Genomic DNA, 15483 nt, shown 5'->3' with positions numbered 1-15483 from the left:
GAGATTTAATTAAAAAAAGGGCTCAGGGGAGGGCTTTTAGAACAGGTTGGAATTTCATATCTACGCCTTGGGTCGTCACCTGCCCATTTTCATCTTTTCAACTTATTTTGAAGATTACTGACAGAGCCATAAGGAAATATTGCTGTATTTATCTGATCTTATTGGAATACATGTTAAGGTTTTCAGTTGGTACAGTTAGGGTCACTAGAGTTGCGTCATTCAAAAAAAAGCAACATTCAATCAGTACACCCCTTAGCTGAAATTTGTTTATTTTCTTTATTTGGCCCCCTGTCCCGTAGACTTTGACACACCTGCTTTAGAAAGTGTAATATGTCAAAACATTTTGCAAAACCACGTTTTTCAAAATAATGCAGATGTTGATACTTAAATCTCGAGTAATCATTGATACCGATGCCTCATACTGATGCAAATAGCACAGAGCGAAATCTTCACCTGTGCAAAAATAAATATTTTGAACGAAACGCCTTCAAATTCATTCATAATATTCTATTATGAATATCATATTTTAATGACACTAAACCGTTAATTTCTGATTTTAAGTCCTGATTTGTAAATGGCCACTAGATGGCAGCTTATAACAGTAACTCAGAGTACCATTACCACATCAAATGCAGGTATCAGCACCAATACTGATACTGCACCTGGTAGTGTTACTCACCCATCCCTAGATATTTGGAATCAAGTAACTTCCTTTCAACACAATATTAACAACCCTTCAAGTACAGTGTGATACTTGTACAATATTTTGTTAAGCAAGTCAACATTCAAAAGCAATGTACAGACGTTGGACCATTTCTCTTAAAATGTTTCAAAAAATTAAGGTGTTCCAAGATTTTTGTCTAAATATAACGCGGATTGATCTCTAGTCAATAATACAAAAACATTTCTACTCGCATTAGCCAATTAAAGTTGTACAATTAACCAAACTTGATTGTACCTAGAACACGTACAGGAAGAGGATGTAGAAGGTGTGACTGATGCAGACAATAAACACTTTAATCAAAAATGTAGGTGATGAAAGAGGAATACAATTTAAAGTTTTTTCTTGCTGAATCTCTAACTCTTGAATTACAAATGGATACTAACACCAACTTAAGCATAATTAAAATTACACAAAACCCATGATATGGTTTGCAATAAACAAAGTAGGCCTAAATTTTTTCACAAATACAAATACATGTTTATTGCAATCCTTTTAAAATATATTTCTAGTCACATGTCCCAGTCACCATGATTACAGAGTCCAGACGCTCCCCTATTTAGGACCATTTGATTAAATAATGTCAGATGTTAGATATGAACATTTTTTTCGGGATGTCGAAAAATATCCGGACATTGCTGTGAGTTAAACATTTTTATTGTGTGTACAGTTCAGCACTGTAGTGCTTCTTTCCGCCACTGCTGGCGTGTGGCGTTGTTAGAGGTCACCCAGCATCCAGTCGGAAGTGAAAAAAATCCGCTCTCTCTTCCAAATTCGTATGTAAACATCTCTTCTTCACCTGCTTGTAATCCCACCGTTGCCACCAATGTAGCGTGTCATTTTGTGTGGGTCAAGGATTGCTCCTCCTTCATGAAAAAATAAACTCAGAAACACTTACGGTCGCTTTGTAAACACACCGAACTCTCTCCAAAACTAAACTCTCGAGCTCGCCTACACTGTCACGACATTCGCCGCCCTACTGACATCATTCATGCGCACCTCACATTCTACGCTTACATCTCCAGCGCACTAAGAACTTTGACAGTTTTATTGTTTCATATCTCGTGCATCCATTCAATATGGTTGATAAAGTGTAAAAAAGAGGCGAGCTGTTGCTTTTAAAACGAAAGTGGAATAAGAACGCTTGACGCGGTTGGGAAAGTGGTGCTTTATTTCGGCTACTTTTTTCCATGGAGGTGGACCTCCTGAAGCACATCTCCCAAAAGTAAGTTAAACCTCACTTTATTTTTTCTTTATAGAGCATATCATTTTAAGAAATGTTTTACTACAAGCCTTAAACATACAGAATATAGCACTGAAGCAACTTACAAACAAATTCAATGTAGAACGATCGTCCGAAATCTATCTCGTAAGTAAGTCGGGCAACGTCTGAACTGTGATAGCTCTACTTACAAATGTCTCTACATATGAAAGTTTCAGGTTGCAAAGTATAAAATAAAACCCGTAGGATACATGCTGCTATTTGTTCTACCCAGGAACTTAGTGAGTATGGGTGAATCCCAGCATGCTCTTCGTGTGCCCTCCCCGCTCTGTATAAACACCTACCATTCTGGTGTGTAAGCGTGAATCCTGGCATGTTCTTTGTGTCCCCTTCCAACTCCGGAAAATGTCTGCTGTATGGTACCACTACGAACAGCTATCATTCACAATGGACCCCACAAAAGACATGCAAAAAAGCAGACGTCATTGCATTAGTTTGTTCAAGAAACATGAGGGAAGAATATGCTAATGACCAGTAAAGTCAAGTCAAGTCATGTTTATTTGTATAGCCCTTAAGCACAAAGAGTCTCAAAGGGCTGCACAGATCAAAGACTATTGCAAACTATTATTTCAGACTATTGTGACACCATCCCCTCATCTAAAACTTACATGAGGGCAACTAATACACATATTATCAACATACAATATAGATGATTCATATGCCATAGAGTAAAGGTGTGTTTTAAGCTTAGATTTAAACATTTCCACTGAGGTTGCAGATTGAATCTCAGGGGGAAGAGCATTTCACAGCACAGGGGCCCGGATGGAGAACGCTCTCGAACCTGCAGATCTCTTCTTGGCTCTTGGGATCACTAGTAGACCAGTGTTTTCAGAGCGAAGGCTCCAGACAACATAGGGGGAATTTAAATCTGAAATTGCGAGAATTTTTTTTTTTTTAATTCAGCATTTTTGAAGGGGCATCGCTACTTCGTGGGTCCACGTTCACGGGTTCAGAGCTTCGCAGGTCTAAAAAAATAATAATAATAAAATAAAATAATTTTTAATTTTTTTTATTTTTTTAAGCATTTTTGAAGGGGCGTCGCTACTTCGCGGATTTTTACTTTTCGCGGGTGGTTTTGGTCCCCATTAACCGCGATAAACAAGGGATTACTGTAATCGAGACGGGAAGTAACAAACGCGTGAATTATAATCTCCGCATCTGACTCAGACAGCATAGGACAAATTTTAGCAATGTTGCGAAGATGGAAGGAAGCTGTTCTAGTTATATTCTTCACGGGTGTTTGAAAGGACAGATCAGGGTCAAATATGACACCTAAATGTTTAACTGAGTCACTCTGCGTGATATTACATTTGTCAATGTTCAGAGCAGTTTTTGAGAACAAGTCACGACATTTAGATAGACCAATAACTAACATTTCGGTCTTTTCAAGAGTTAAGGCACAAGAAATTGAGTGACATCCACTTTTTTATCTCAGTGAGGCAGGCCTCCAAATTTCCACAATTTAGTGTGGCAGATTCCTCCATTGGAAGATATAGTTGAGTGTCATCTGCATAGCAATGGAAACAGATACTTGCTAATAATATCACCTAAATAAATGCTGAAAAGAAGGGGGTACTGAACCCTGCAGAACACCACAGGTAACACTAAAGGGCTCAGATGTCATTTCACCATATTTAACACAGTGCGTCCCATCTGAAAGGTAGGATCTGAACCATAAGAGGACGGTGGCTGAGAGACCAATACATTTTTCCAACCGTTCTAGTAAGATATGATGGTCCACAGTGTCAAAAAGAGCACTAAAGTCCAGCAGCAGCAAGAGTGATGAAGCGCCGGAGTCTATTGCCAGTAGACGATCATTGGTTACCTTAAGCATCAGGGCTGCCTCAGTAGAGTGGTTAGCCCTGTATCCTTATTGCAGTGATTCAAAAAGATTGTTCTCGGATATAAAATCATTCAGCTTCTGTGCCACAACTTTTTCAAGTACTTAGAAAGAAATGGGTCTATAAGCTTTCTAGATCAATGTTGGGTTGTTTCAGTGTAGGTTTAATAGCAGCGGACAAAAGCCAGTGGAACTACACCTGATGAGAGTGATATGTTTATAATATTTAGAACTGAAGCTCCAAGGACCCCAAAAAGACCTTTAATCAGCGAATCACTACCCGTTTAAGATTATCAGGTGACAGATCACTAAATCGGGAAAAATTCCCTTGACAGCCACCATGTCGCGCATCTATAGATTTCAGCCCTTTAAAATGTGTTGTATTAACACTGTCTTTAGAAATGTCTTCCCGTATGCGTTGAATCTTCTTATTAAAGAAGACCATAAGGTCATGGGCTGAATGCGTAGAACTATCTGGGATTAATCTTTTGCCTCGTTAGCAATGCTACTGTGTCGAAAAGGATTTTAGGGTTATTCTCTTGTGCCGCAATCATCTTCGAAAAATAGGCTGATTTTGCAGAGTCAAGGGCTGCTTTATACTTAAACAAGTTGTCACACCAGGTTTGACGGAAAACCTCAAGCTTGGTAGCGCGTCATTTTCTTTCAGATTTCCTGCATTCTTGTTTAAGCAATCTAGTTTCATCAGTAAACCAAGGCGTGCGTCTTTAGGGCGTGATTTAAGCCGTATGGGCGCTACTGAATCCAGGACACTAGCCAGGATAGCATTAAACTCATTCATGAGTGAGTCAATAGAGACCTTATATAAAGGAAACGACGCAACTACTCCTGAAAGAAGATCAGAGAGCTCGGAAACTATACAATTGCAAATGTTGCAGCTGCTAAATCCTTTAGTTTATTCAATATAACATTTAGCCAGTACCTCAAATGTAACTATATACCGTAAATTCTGGACTATAGAGCGCACCTGATAATAAGCCGCACCTGTCACTTTTTGAGTTATTTGATACCTTTGTACTTACACAAGCCGCACCCATGTATAAGCCGCGGGCGCCCGAAGTAAAGCTTGCGACAAAGTCACAAATTCAATCCGGGTCGATTTGTCAATTGCACAATTGTAAATTCATAGATAGTATACAGATTAAGGACCTCAGTTGAACTCACAAATAGAAAATAATACCGGTAATTAAGGTATGATGCAGACTTGTACAGTCGGAGTCCCATTGAAAGTAATCCAAGGAAACAAAATGTATATTTCCAAAGTTAAGGGTGGGAAAAATATATATCCACTATTGTCCGCTGCGACAACAGACAGATCTACCGGTAACTCAGCTTTACCACATTTCCCATTAGCCCGCGTTTGCTACGCCCCTTATTTTTGATTCGTCCGTAGAACACATAACAGAATAAATCTCTAAAATAAATACATTACAAAAATATACAGTTGCAAATACATATTATACATGGTTACACATATTTACGAAGAAAGACCGTACACTGAGTTTTCTAAGCTTTTATAATAATGATTTAACTTTCATCCCAAACTGTGCCTTTGAAAGGTACCAACACGCTAGTAGGATCACACTCGCAATATATCAAACATACCTGTGAAGTAAAAGCTTCCCGTAAATGTGAAATTCACGGTAGATCGTCCTCAATTTCCTTCTCATAACTATCTCCATCAAGGGCATCTTCCTCAGTATCGGAACGTACCTTAATTTACTTAAATTTAGAGATTGCAGTCTTTCTTGGCGCACATATTATACTGATCTTAATCTTACCTTTAAAACTCCTGCGCAGCTGGTGGCCGTTAGAAAAATTCCATAAATTAGCCACTTCACTGAATAAGCCGCAGGGCTGAACATTTGGGAAAAAAGTAGCGGCTTATAGTCCGAAATTTACGGTAATGATGAGAAATAACTTTAGTACACGAGAACACCGTCACGTTTGAGGTTGAAATTCCTCGAGTCAGAACCAAGTCTAGCGTGTTTCCATCTTTATCAGTCGGCAAATAAACCAGTTGATTAAAACCAAATGTATTAATTAGAGACCGAAACGCAACAGTAAGTGAACTGAGTGGGGAGTTCATATGAATGTTAAAGTCCCCCATAATTATTATTTTGTCTGCATATTACTAGGTCAGACACCAGTTCAGATAATTCACCTAAGAAAACTGAGTATTAGCTTTGCTGAATCTTTCAACTGAGCTGAAGTATTTGTAGAGATCTTCACAAGATGTCGCCGTTCGGGCAGGTTGAGTCTCAGGCGTCGGTTGACAGGCAAAATCCATAAAGAAACATTGGTGGAATTAGGCACAATTCCAACATCTTCGTGTCCTTCACTGCCCGAGTGACAGCCCCGCTTTTGTTTACGATCCCTACGCCGTCTCTGCCGCTTTGTATGTTGGCCACTGATGGATTTAAACTCTAAAGATGTTATTCTACTATTGCACAAGCTTCTTTGCATACAATGCGCCTTTCTTGCTTGTGTTTGAAGAAGGAGGAAACAGGATAACACCTTATCTGCGGCGAGATAAGGGACTTCTCTGACCGCAGGCCCACCTAGTTTTGTTTGCTATAGATAACATGTTATCGTATAAACAGGTCTCAACTGTTTGTTTTGTTACACCCCTTCCCTTAGCAGAGGAGACCTTATGTAAATTAAGGCCTTCCGAACACAATAAAAAGACAAGGAGCATAAGAATATTTCAGAGTATCCAGCAGACTGCCTTAAGGTAGACTATGGATATTTCTCCTTGCAAGTAAGTTATACTCACGATTCTTTGTGTCTTTTTGTATATAGGTTTTGTACATCTGTTGGGTTAAACCTGACATTTATTTGGTCCTTCGAGAGCCGGATTCCAAGATACCTGACGATCCCAGCGTGTGAGTAAAGATCCAGGCAAGTCTGTGGCCACAGCATTAAGACCCTTTTCGGGACTGGTCCTTTTCCTTACAAGTTGGGATCCGAAGGTTGACGGAAAGTCCAAGGACTCAGAGAACTGTGAGTAAAACTTTTATTTTAAAAAGGAATGCATGTGACTAAAGTAAAAGGGTATGAGTGTGAAGAATTCAAAACAGAGTTAAGAAAATAAATCCTAACAATCCTAGGCACTATTAGGTAAAAGAGACAAAAAGAACTCAAGGGGAGTTCTTTAAGACAGTGAAGTCTTAAGTAAGAGGGCAAGGGTTCCTCTAAGTAAAAGGGCAAGGGTTCCTCTCTGTTTAAAAAGAACTCAAGGGAAGTTCTTTGTTCTTCAAAAAGAGTGAAAGTGAGTGTGAAAGAAAATACTATTACCACTAGGTAATTGTATTTTATACCAAAGCAACAGGGAATAAATGGTGAGCCTTTGTGGATGCATGTAGGCAAGAAAACTCCACCTGGGAAAAAGGTAGAAGTGAGTTTTACCACAAAAGGTTATTTATCACCATCCTGTTGAAAGAGAAACTCAGTGTTAGAATACACTAGGTATTAAAAACCACTGAGTCCAAATTTAGTTCTAAAAATGGGAAAGGGGCAAAGTAAAGCAAAACAGAAGCTTTTTTTCGTGCAAAGACTGGAAAGTTATTGAAAAGGAAGATTCCTCAGCAATAGAACCCCTATGTTACTGGATAAAACAATATAACTTTAATGGGAAGTTGTCCACAGCAGGCATTAGAGAACTGCAACAAAAAATAAGAAACAAATGCAAACAGAAAAATAATAAGATGAGAAAAGAAGGTTATGAACAGACACAAGTCTGGATAAAAATAGCAGGACAGCGAGAGGAAGGTGAAAGGAGGCCAAGACAGGAGAGAGAGGATGTAGAGGAATGCATAACGCAGATAGAAAATCTAAGGCGATCTTATCATCTAAACGGAATGGAAGTACAGCAAGTTTGGATGACACAATTAGGGCCAGATTGGTTCCACGTAAAAGTAGCATACTCTCCAACTAATGACGCTAACCCTCCCGTGATACTTGCACCCGAATCTGAACGATTGACACAACAGGTGACCCCTCTCCTAGAAAGAATCAGAACTAAATACAGGAAAAGAGCAAATTACAATGAAATAGGGAGATGTAAACAAAAACCAGATGAGCCATTTGATGAATACAGAGTAAGAATGGAAAAGGTGTTTAGGGCACATAGTGGGTTAGAACCTGGTGATGGAGCTGACGAGGGCCCCTATAAACAACAATTAAAAAATGCATTGCACTCAGGCTCCTTACCAGAGATTAGTGGATGGGTAAATCGCCACTATATAAGCATGAATGGAGGAACACTTGCAGAATACATAAATCATGCCCTCCATGCTGAGAAAGTGATCAAAAGTAAGAAAGGGGAGAAGAAGCCATCAACAATTTTCTACCAAGAAGATGAAGGAACCACAGTGTTCTTTCAACAATCTAGAGGTAGAGGCAGAGGTTTTGGATCACGTGCAAGCAATAAACCTAGAACCTGTTGGTCTTGTGGGAAGGAAGGGCATATTGCTATAAATTGCAGAGGCAACTCTTCCCCACAAGACCATCAGAGTGCATGACTAGGCCCGGAACCAGGACCAAAGCCTGAAATGAAATTTGAGATAGAGATAAAGCTAAAGGATAAAAATGAGGAAGAGGAAGAATATCTTTTCAAAACTCGCCATGAGAAATTTGAAGAAGAGGTTTTAAACTTAGAAAACATACTGTATAAAGAGAAAATAAGAAACCTAAATCACCAAATTTTGTTAAATTTATTAGAAGTTTGATTGTTTGGGCCCTGTGTATGTCTTATATTATATGTTTGTCTGTCTTACTTGTCAAAAAGAAAGCTAAACGCTAAAAAAAGTACGTTTTCAAAAGAGCTGAGATTGTTTAAAAAGTGATATTTAAGAAGAATTGATAGAACAGATTAAAGGAGTTGGAAAAAGTAAATTTTTTGAGGAATAGGTGTTCACCATAAGGGTGTTTAACACAGGCACTGGGGGCCACAGATGGTTCTGGAGATTTTCTTGCGGTCCGAATTTTTTAGTTGAAAATCGATAAATTAAAAACTGAGAAATATAGGAAAAAAAAATGACTGAGTTATTTTAGATGCGTTAATTCAAGATAATGACAGAATAATACAGAAAAAGATAAGATATTCCTGTTTTCAGTACAAAAATTGGTAAAATAAGGACTGGGAAGACTAGGAAAAAATCTATTTGAGTGAATTGGAATAAATTAATTTGAGATAAAGGCATTTTTATACAAAAAGTATTGAAAAAGCGTTAATAAATAATTTATTTTCAATGAATGTGGAGGAAAAATGTATTGAGTGGAATACAAATGAGTAATATAACTTGTTGCACATCAATATATGTGATTTTCACATTAAATAAGTGAAGCTAAAATAGTAGATTTAATTGGTTTGAAGGAAAAAATTAAAATTGAGTGAGATGATTATACGTCATTTTCGCATTAAACTGGTGAGCTAAAAAGCTATTGTGAGAGGGCGTGTAAGGAAGGAATGTTATGTTGAGAATGGATTGTTGGCAGAACAGGTAGGGAAGTTACAAATACAGAAAGATAAGAGTAAGTAAAAGAAGGTATAAAGGGAAAAGAAAATAAATATTAAGAAAAGGAGCATACAAAAAAAGAAAGAGAAACATAAAGGGGAAAGTTAATTAAATATCAAAAAAGATAATTGGTTGAAAATTAAGTGAGACTAACCGTAATACCATAGATTGGGACAAATAACTTTACTTTTTCAACATTGAATTGTGTTAAGTCTAGATGACTAAAAAAGCAAATGGGTGAGAGTGAAGCACATTATAGAGTGCTTTTGGAGGTCTTCGTTGACTTGAAAAGCGCTGTATAAATGCAGACCATTTACCATTTATAACATTACTTTTATAGAAAAGCTACAAATATAAAATAAAATTATTGCAAGGGGATGAATATCTAATTAAATGCTAATAAGTATGGACATAATATGTTGTTTTGCTTTAGAAGAAGAAGAAAGAAATACCACAATATTTATACACAAATAATATTACAGAGGAGAAAATGTACGGTATTGGGTAGCAACAGGCGTTAACACATGGTTCAGCGATTCTACTGGACTATCCAGAAAGTCATTATTCTGGACTATAATAGTAAACTCAGGAGTACATCTGAAAAAAAAAAAAGAGAAGGAATGACACATTTACTTTACTAAGGAACAGCAGGAGCTATTAAAACAAATTCCTAATAAACTATGGTCCCAGGGACCCACAGATGTAGGACTAGTAAAAGGAGCACAACCTATAATAATAAGACCCAAAACAGAACATCGGCCCAGAATAAAACAATATCCTTTAAGACCAGATGCAATGGAAGGAATAAAACCAATAATAGAAGATCTAAAGAAGGCGGGAGTACTAATAGAATGTGCTGAGTCGCCCGTAAACACACCGATATTTCCTGTAAAGAAGGCACCCCCATCTTCAGGGTGGAGAATGGTTCAGGATTTGATAGCGGTAAATAACGCAGTGATCCAGAGGTCCCCGTGTGTGGCAGATCCACACACACTATTGAACTCTCTGAACCCAAAGGCAAAGTATTTCACAGTGGTAGATATAAGCAACGCATTCTTCTCAGTACCAGTGCATAAAGACAATCAATTTTGGTTTGCATTTACGTTTAAAGGGAAAATATATACCTACACCAGATTACCTCAAGGGTATTGTGAAAGTCCAAGAATTTACTCTCAAGTAAGTTTCGAGCCTCTAAATAAGAGCGAACTATTAACTTATGTAGATGATATATAAGTAGAACCAGGGAAAGAAAAAGAATATTGCATACTAAAGAGCAGGAAATCTGAGTCATTTCAAATAATCAAAATTTTGAAATGAGTTCGAAAATAACGACGTATTAACACAGAAAAAGAAATCGTGAGATTGGAAATTAAATTTTCTGTTTTAATCTCTAAATGAAATGTGCTTTGTTTTCAAAAGGAAAAAAAAAAGACACACAGTATTAAGTATTAATTCAGATAAGGTCATGTTTATTTGTATAGCTCTTAATCTCTAAGGATATTAAGGGGCTGCAAAGAGAAAAGACTATTGCAAACCGAAGATTATGATAATAATATAATATAATACAATGCGAGTTGATAAGGCAATTTATTAGTGACAAGTATATGTTGTTTTATATTGAATCAATGAGAAAAGATAGTTGATTATGATTGAAGAGAGAGGAAATGACAATTAAAAAAGATTTGACGTTGAGTTCCATTTGGCATTTTTGAGATTTTTTGATGTTTAGGCAGTGTGATGGTTTGGAATTTTGATGAGATTAGCGCCAAGGACAATATCCCCTAGGAGGACAACTGATAAAAAGTCTTTCAAGAGAAGGTGAAATAAGCCACGCTTAATTTTTAAGTATAAGCATGTTACAATTAACAAATGATTAATAAATATGTAACAAATGCTGACTTATAGTTAAAAAGAAACAATTTCTATGGAAAGAGTGTTTTCAGAAGATAACGAGAAACTGATTGAGCCTGAGTAGGTTGGATCATAGGAATTTAAAAATAGCAGATTAATTATCTTGAGACAGATCATGAGAATTTAAAAATATATCTGCATGGATAAAAAATAATGTCTACATAGTCATTTAACTAAAAGAAAAAAGAAAACAAAAAGAAAAAGAGGCTAAAATAACAGACAAAGTATTGTTTCATAGGAAAGAAAGATGAAACAGGAAAAAGGAGGACAGGCTATGCTGTAGTAACACATGATAAAGTATTAAAGGCAGAAGCATTAACTCAACATTGTTCAGCTCAAACTGCAGAATTAGTGATCCTTTCAGAATCTTGCAAACTTATGAAAGATAAGAAGGAACAATATACACAGATAGCTAGTATGCCTATGCAACAACTCACACGTTTGCACAACACTGGAAAAATAGAGGTATGATAACATCAACAGGAAAACCAGTGACACATGCAAAACTGCTAACAGAACTATTACAAGCAGTGCAGCTGACAAAACAGTTAGCTATATGTAAATGTGTGGCCCACACACCAGAAACAAACCCAGTTTCAAAGGGCAATGCATTTGCAGATAAAATAGCAAAACAAGCTGCACAACGAGGAATAACAGTTCTAAGTCTAACAGAAAATGCCTTAAAAAACAAAATACTACAAGAAATGCAACATCAATCGCCTAAACCAGAGCAAGAACTCTGGAAAAGAAAAGGAGCACACCTAAAAGATGGAATCTGTAAATGACAAGAAGATAAACCAATCCTACCAAAAAATCTATACAAATGGGCAGAAATATTGAGACAAGGGAAGACATGTCTCAACAGGAGGGATAGTAGGATTGATAAACCAGATATTGATAAACCTATGGTTTTAACTCCTATTAAAAAAATAATAATAATAATAAAATAAAAAATTGTAGAACATGTTTGATATGTGCAAAGCACAACGCTCAGGGTAATCTAAGACCAAAGAGAGGACAGTTTCCAAAGATAGAGAACTGTAATTAATCACCTTTTATGGACTTTATAGACCTTAACAATAGTGAAGGGAAAAAGTTATGTTTAATGATAATAGGTTCATTCTCAAAATGGATAGAGCGTTTTCCTACAAAACACCTAGATGCGCTAACAGTAGCTAAAGCATTATGCCAAGACATAATTCCATGTTATGGGATTCCAGAAAAGATCTATAGTGATAATGGTTCATTTTGTAAATCAAAAAAATTAACTAAAATAGGCTTTTCATATAGACCTAAAAGATCACTGTGCTTATCACCCATAAAGTGCAGGGTTAGTGGAAATAAAAGAATGGAACTATAAAAAAATAGACTTAGGAAGTGTATGGAAGAAACCAAAAGACCATGGACTAAATGTCTAGAATTAGTAAAACTGTATATTAACATCATCAGTACAAATGTGCTAACACCATATGAAGTAATATTTGGTGAATTACCATTACTTAAAAATATGTGGGAAACTGATGATGAAAGTACTCTGGTTGATTACATGAGAAAAATGTTGCAGCACCAGAAGCAACTGGCAGATCGTAATGATAACGATTATACACTTTTTATGTCTCCATAGGAAAGCCAATTAGTTGAACCAGGTGATTGGGTCCTGATAAAAAGCAGTAAAGATTGCAGAAAAACACATGAGCTCATTTGACACACTGTAAGAAAGTAATTAAGCATGAGTAAAATAACTGTTTCAATATTTCTATTTTAGCAAACGCTTTGATTGTTCTTAGTTGCGTCATTGTAATAGCACTGTGGTACCTACTGGAGAGCTGTTATTCCTCAACAAAACTTTCAGAGGAAGTCTGGCTACAAAGGGGGCTGCAATTATAGTTTGCAGTCGTCTCAAACCAGTGAAGATTGTACACAACTCTGGAAGTGTTAGGAGGAATTGCAGATCTGCAGGTAGAATGCTAACAGGTAGAATGGTAGCGGTAGGCGAATTGGTAGTAGCAATTATAGCAACGTTTTTATTGTTATTTGAAGAAAACCTTAATGTGCAAAAGAGAAGAAGAAAAAGTAAAAGAACTCTCAGGAAGACAACTGGGATGGCGTTCCCCAGGTTTCTCCAAGAACCCCACGGGCGCTGAGATGCTTTTGCACCCGGCAGTGGTGAAGCCATATTTGACACTCCTTACTGAGAGCTCCAACCCTGCAACTCTGGAGGGCGCTGCAGGGTCACTTCAAAACCTCTCACTGGAAGTTTGCGGCATACAACCGTGCTGCAGTGTGGTAGGAAAAAGAACTTTCCATCCTGGTGGAGCTGCTGCGAATGGACAACGATTAATGTGTCCCAGCCGTTGCAAGCACGCCTGCACCGAAAAAGGCGAATAATAATAATAATAATAATAATAATTTCCTTGTATTGTCATTCTGTGTAACAACGTACACAGAACGAAATGTCGATTGCACCTGACCCGTTGTAGCGAGCCGATGCAGCCGCAGCCAACAGAGGGCGCCGCCGACCACTTTTTAAGTCTTAGGAATGACTCGGCCGGGGCGCGAACCATGCTGCCACCGCCAATGTCTGGGCAGCTGCACGCACGCAAACAGCGACACGGCATGCGCCGCCTGCCTGCATTATTACCACGAAGGCCGCTGCGTGCCCGACTGCCCGCCCGGCACTTTCAAGTTCGAGGGCTGGCGCTGCATCACCATGGACCTTTGCTCACAAGTTCACCTGCCCAGCGACGTTCACTTCGTCATCCACGAGGGCGAGTGCATGCCCGACTGCCCCTCCGGGTCCGCACCAACGAGAGTAATCGGATGCTGTGCAGCGCCTGCAACGGCCTATGCGACAAAATCTGCTCCACCTCCGTCATCGACTCGGTGAACGCCGCTCAGTCCCTCAAGGACTGCACCGTCATCGCCGGCAATCTGGACATCAACATCCAGCACCTTCACAACCTCTGGGACTGGACTCAGCACAACCTAACCATCCGTGCGGGACGCCTCTTCTTCCGCCTCAATACCAAACTCTGCATGTCTGAGATCCACACCATGTGGGAGAAAACCAGCGTCACGGAAAAGCCCCAGGAAGGCGACTTTCGCAATAACGGCGAAAGAGCCAGTTGTGTGAGCCACGTCCTCAGGATTTTGTCCAACAGCACGTCCAGCTATGCCATCCGCCTGATGTGGGAGCGCTACCATCCACGGGATTACAAAGGCCTTATCAGCTTTATGGTCTACTACAAGGAGGCCCCTTCTCAAGAACATCACCGAATTCGACGGCCAGGACGGCTGCGGTTCCAACAGCTGGCACATGGTGGACGTGGATCTTCCGAAGGATAATAATACGGACCTCAAAGTCGCCATTCACCACCTCAAACCCTGGACCCAGTATGCCATTTTTGTCAAGGCCATTACCCTGCGGGTGGAGGACAAGTACATTCCTGGTGCAAAGAGTGACATTATTTGAATTCGAACTCGTCCGTCATTGCCGACCGTGCCCAAAGAACCCCGTGCCTACGCAAATTCATCCACGAAGCTGCTGGTCAAATGGTCGCCGCCTTTTTTTCCCAACGGCAACCTAACTTACTACCTCGTCAGATGGCAGCGGCAGCCAGAAGACCGAGAGCTATACCTGCACAATTACTGCTCCAAAGAGCTGAAGATCCCGATCCGGATCCCTGCCACGGGATTTAGCGACATGGAGGAGATCAGCAAGCCCACCAAGTCAGAATTGTCCGGGGCCAAGAAGGGTCCTTGCTGCGTTTGCCCAAAGACCCCAGAGGAGAAGGACCGGGAGAAGGATGACCGTGTCTTTCTCAAGCTCTTTGAGAACTTCCTCCACAACGCCATTTTTTTTGCAAAGACCTCAAGATCGTCGTCGCCGGGACCTTTTTGGCCTGGCAAATGCCACTTCCTTACATTTTCCAGATCTTTTTTCAGAAGTTTTTGACTACGGTGAATCAGACGACAAAGTTTAACCTCTAAGTGTAACATGAGTACTATAACATGATTCTGTAACTGAAAATCGAGAGTAGAAGTTATTGGATGACAAAGAGAAATAGTGCAAAGTGAATAAACAGGAGGGAAATGATGGATTTAAACTCTAAAGATGTTATTCTACTATTGCACAAGCTTCTTTGCATACAATGCGCCTTTCTTGCTTGTGTTTGAAGAAGGAGGAAACAGG

The 15483-nt window shown here is 38.9% G+C and overlaps 1 pseudogene; it reads left to right on the top strand.

The window, feature by feature from the left end:
- The first annotated feature begins 13830 nt into the window (after window positions 1–13830).
- Window positions 13831–15274, top strand: LOC148364944 (insulin-like growth factor 1 receptor pseudogene; annotated as a pseudogene).
- The last annotated feature ends 209 nt before the right edge of the window (window positions 15275–15483 follow it).

The sequence above is a fragment of the Urocampus carinirostris genome, chromosome 5 (assembly GCF_059441175.1).
Source record: "Urocampus carinirostris isolate Australia breed hairy pipefish chromosome 5, RoL_Ucar_1.0, whole genome shotgun sequence".
Classification (NCBI taxonomy): domain Eukaryota; kingdom Metazoa; phylum Chordata; class Actinopteri; order Syngnathiformes; family Syngnathidae; genus Urocampus; species Urocampus carinirostris.
This window is presented reverse-complemented; position numbering and strand designations above follow the sequence as displayed.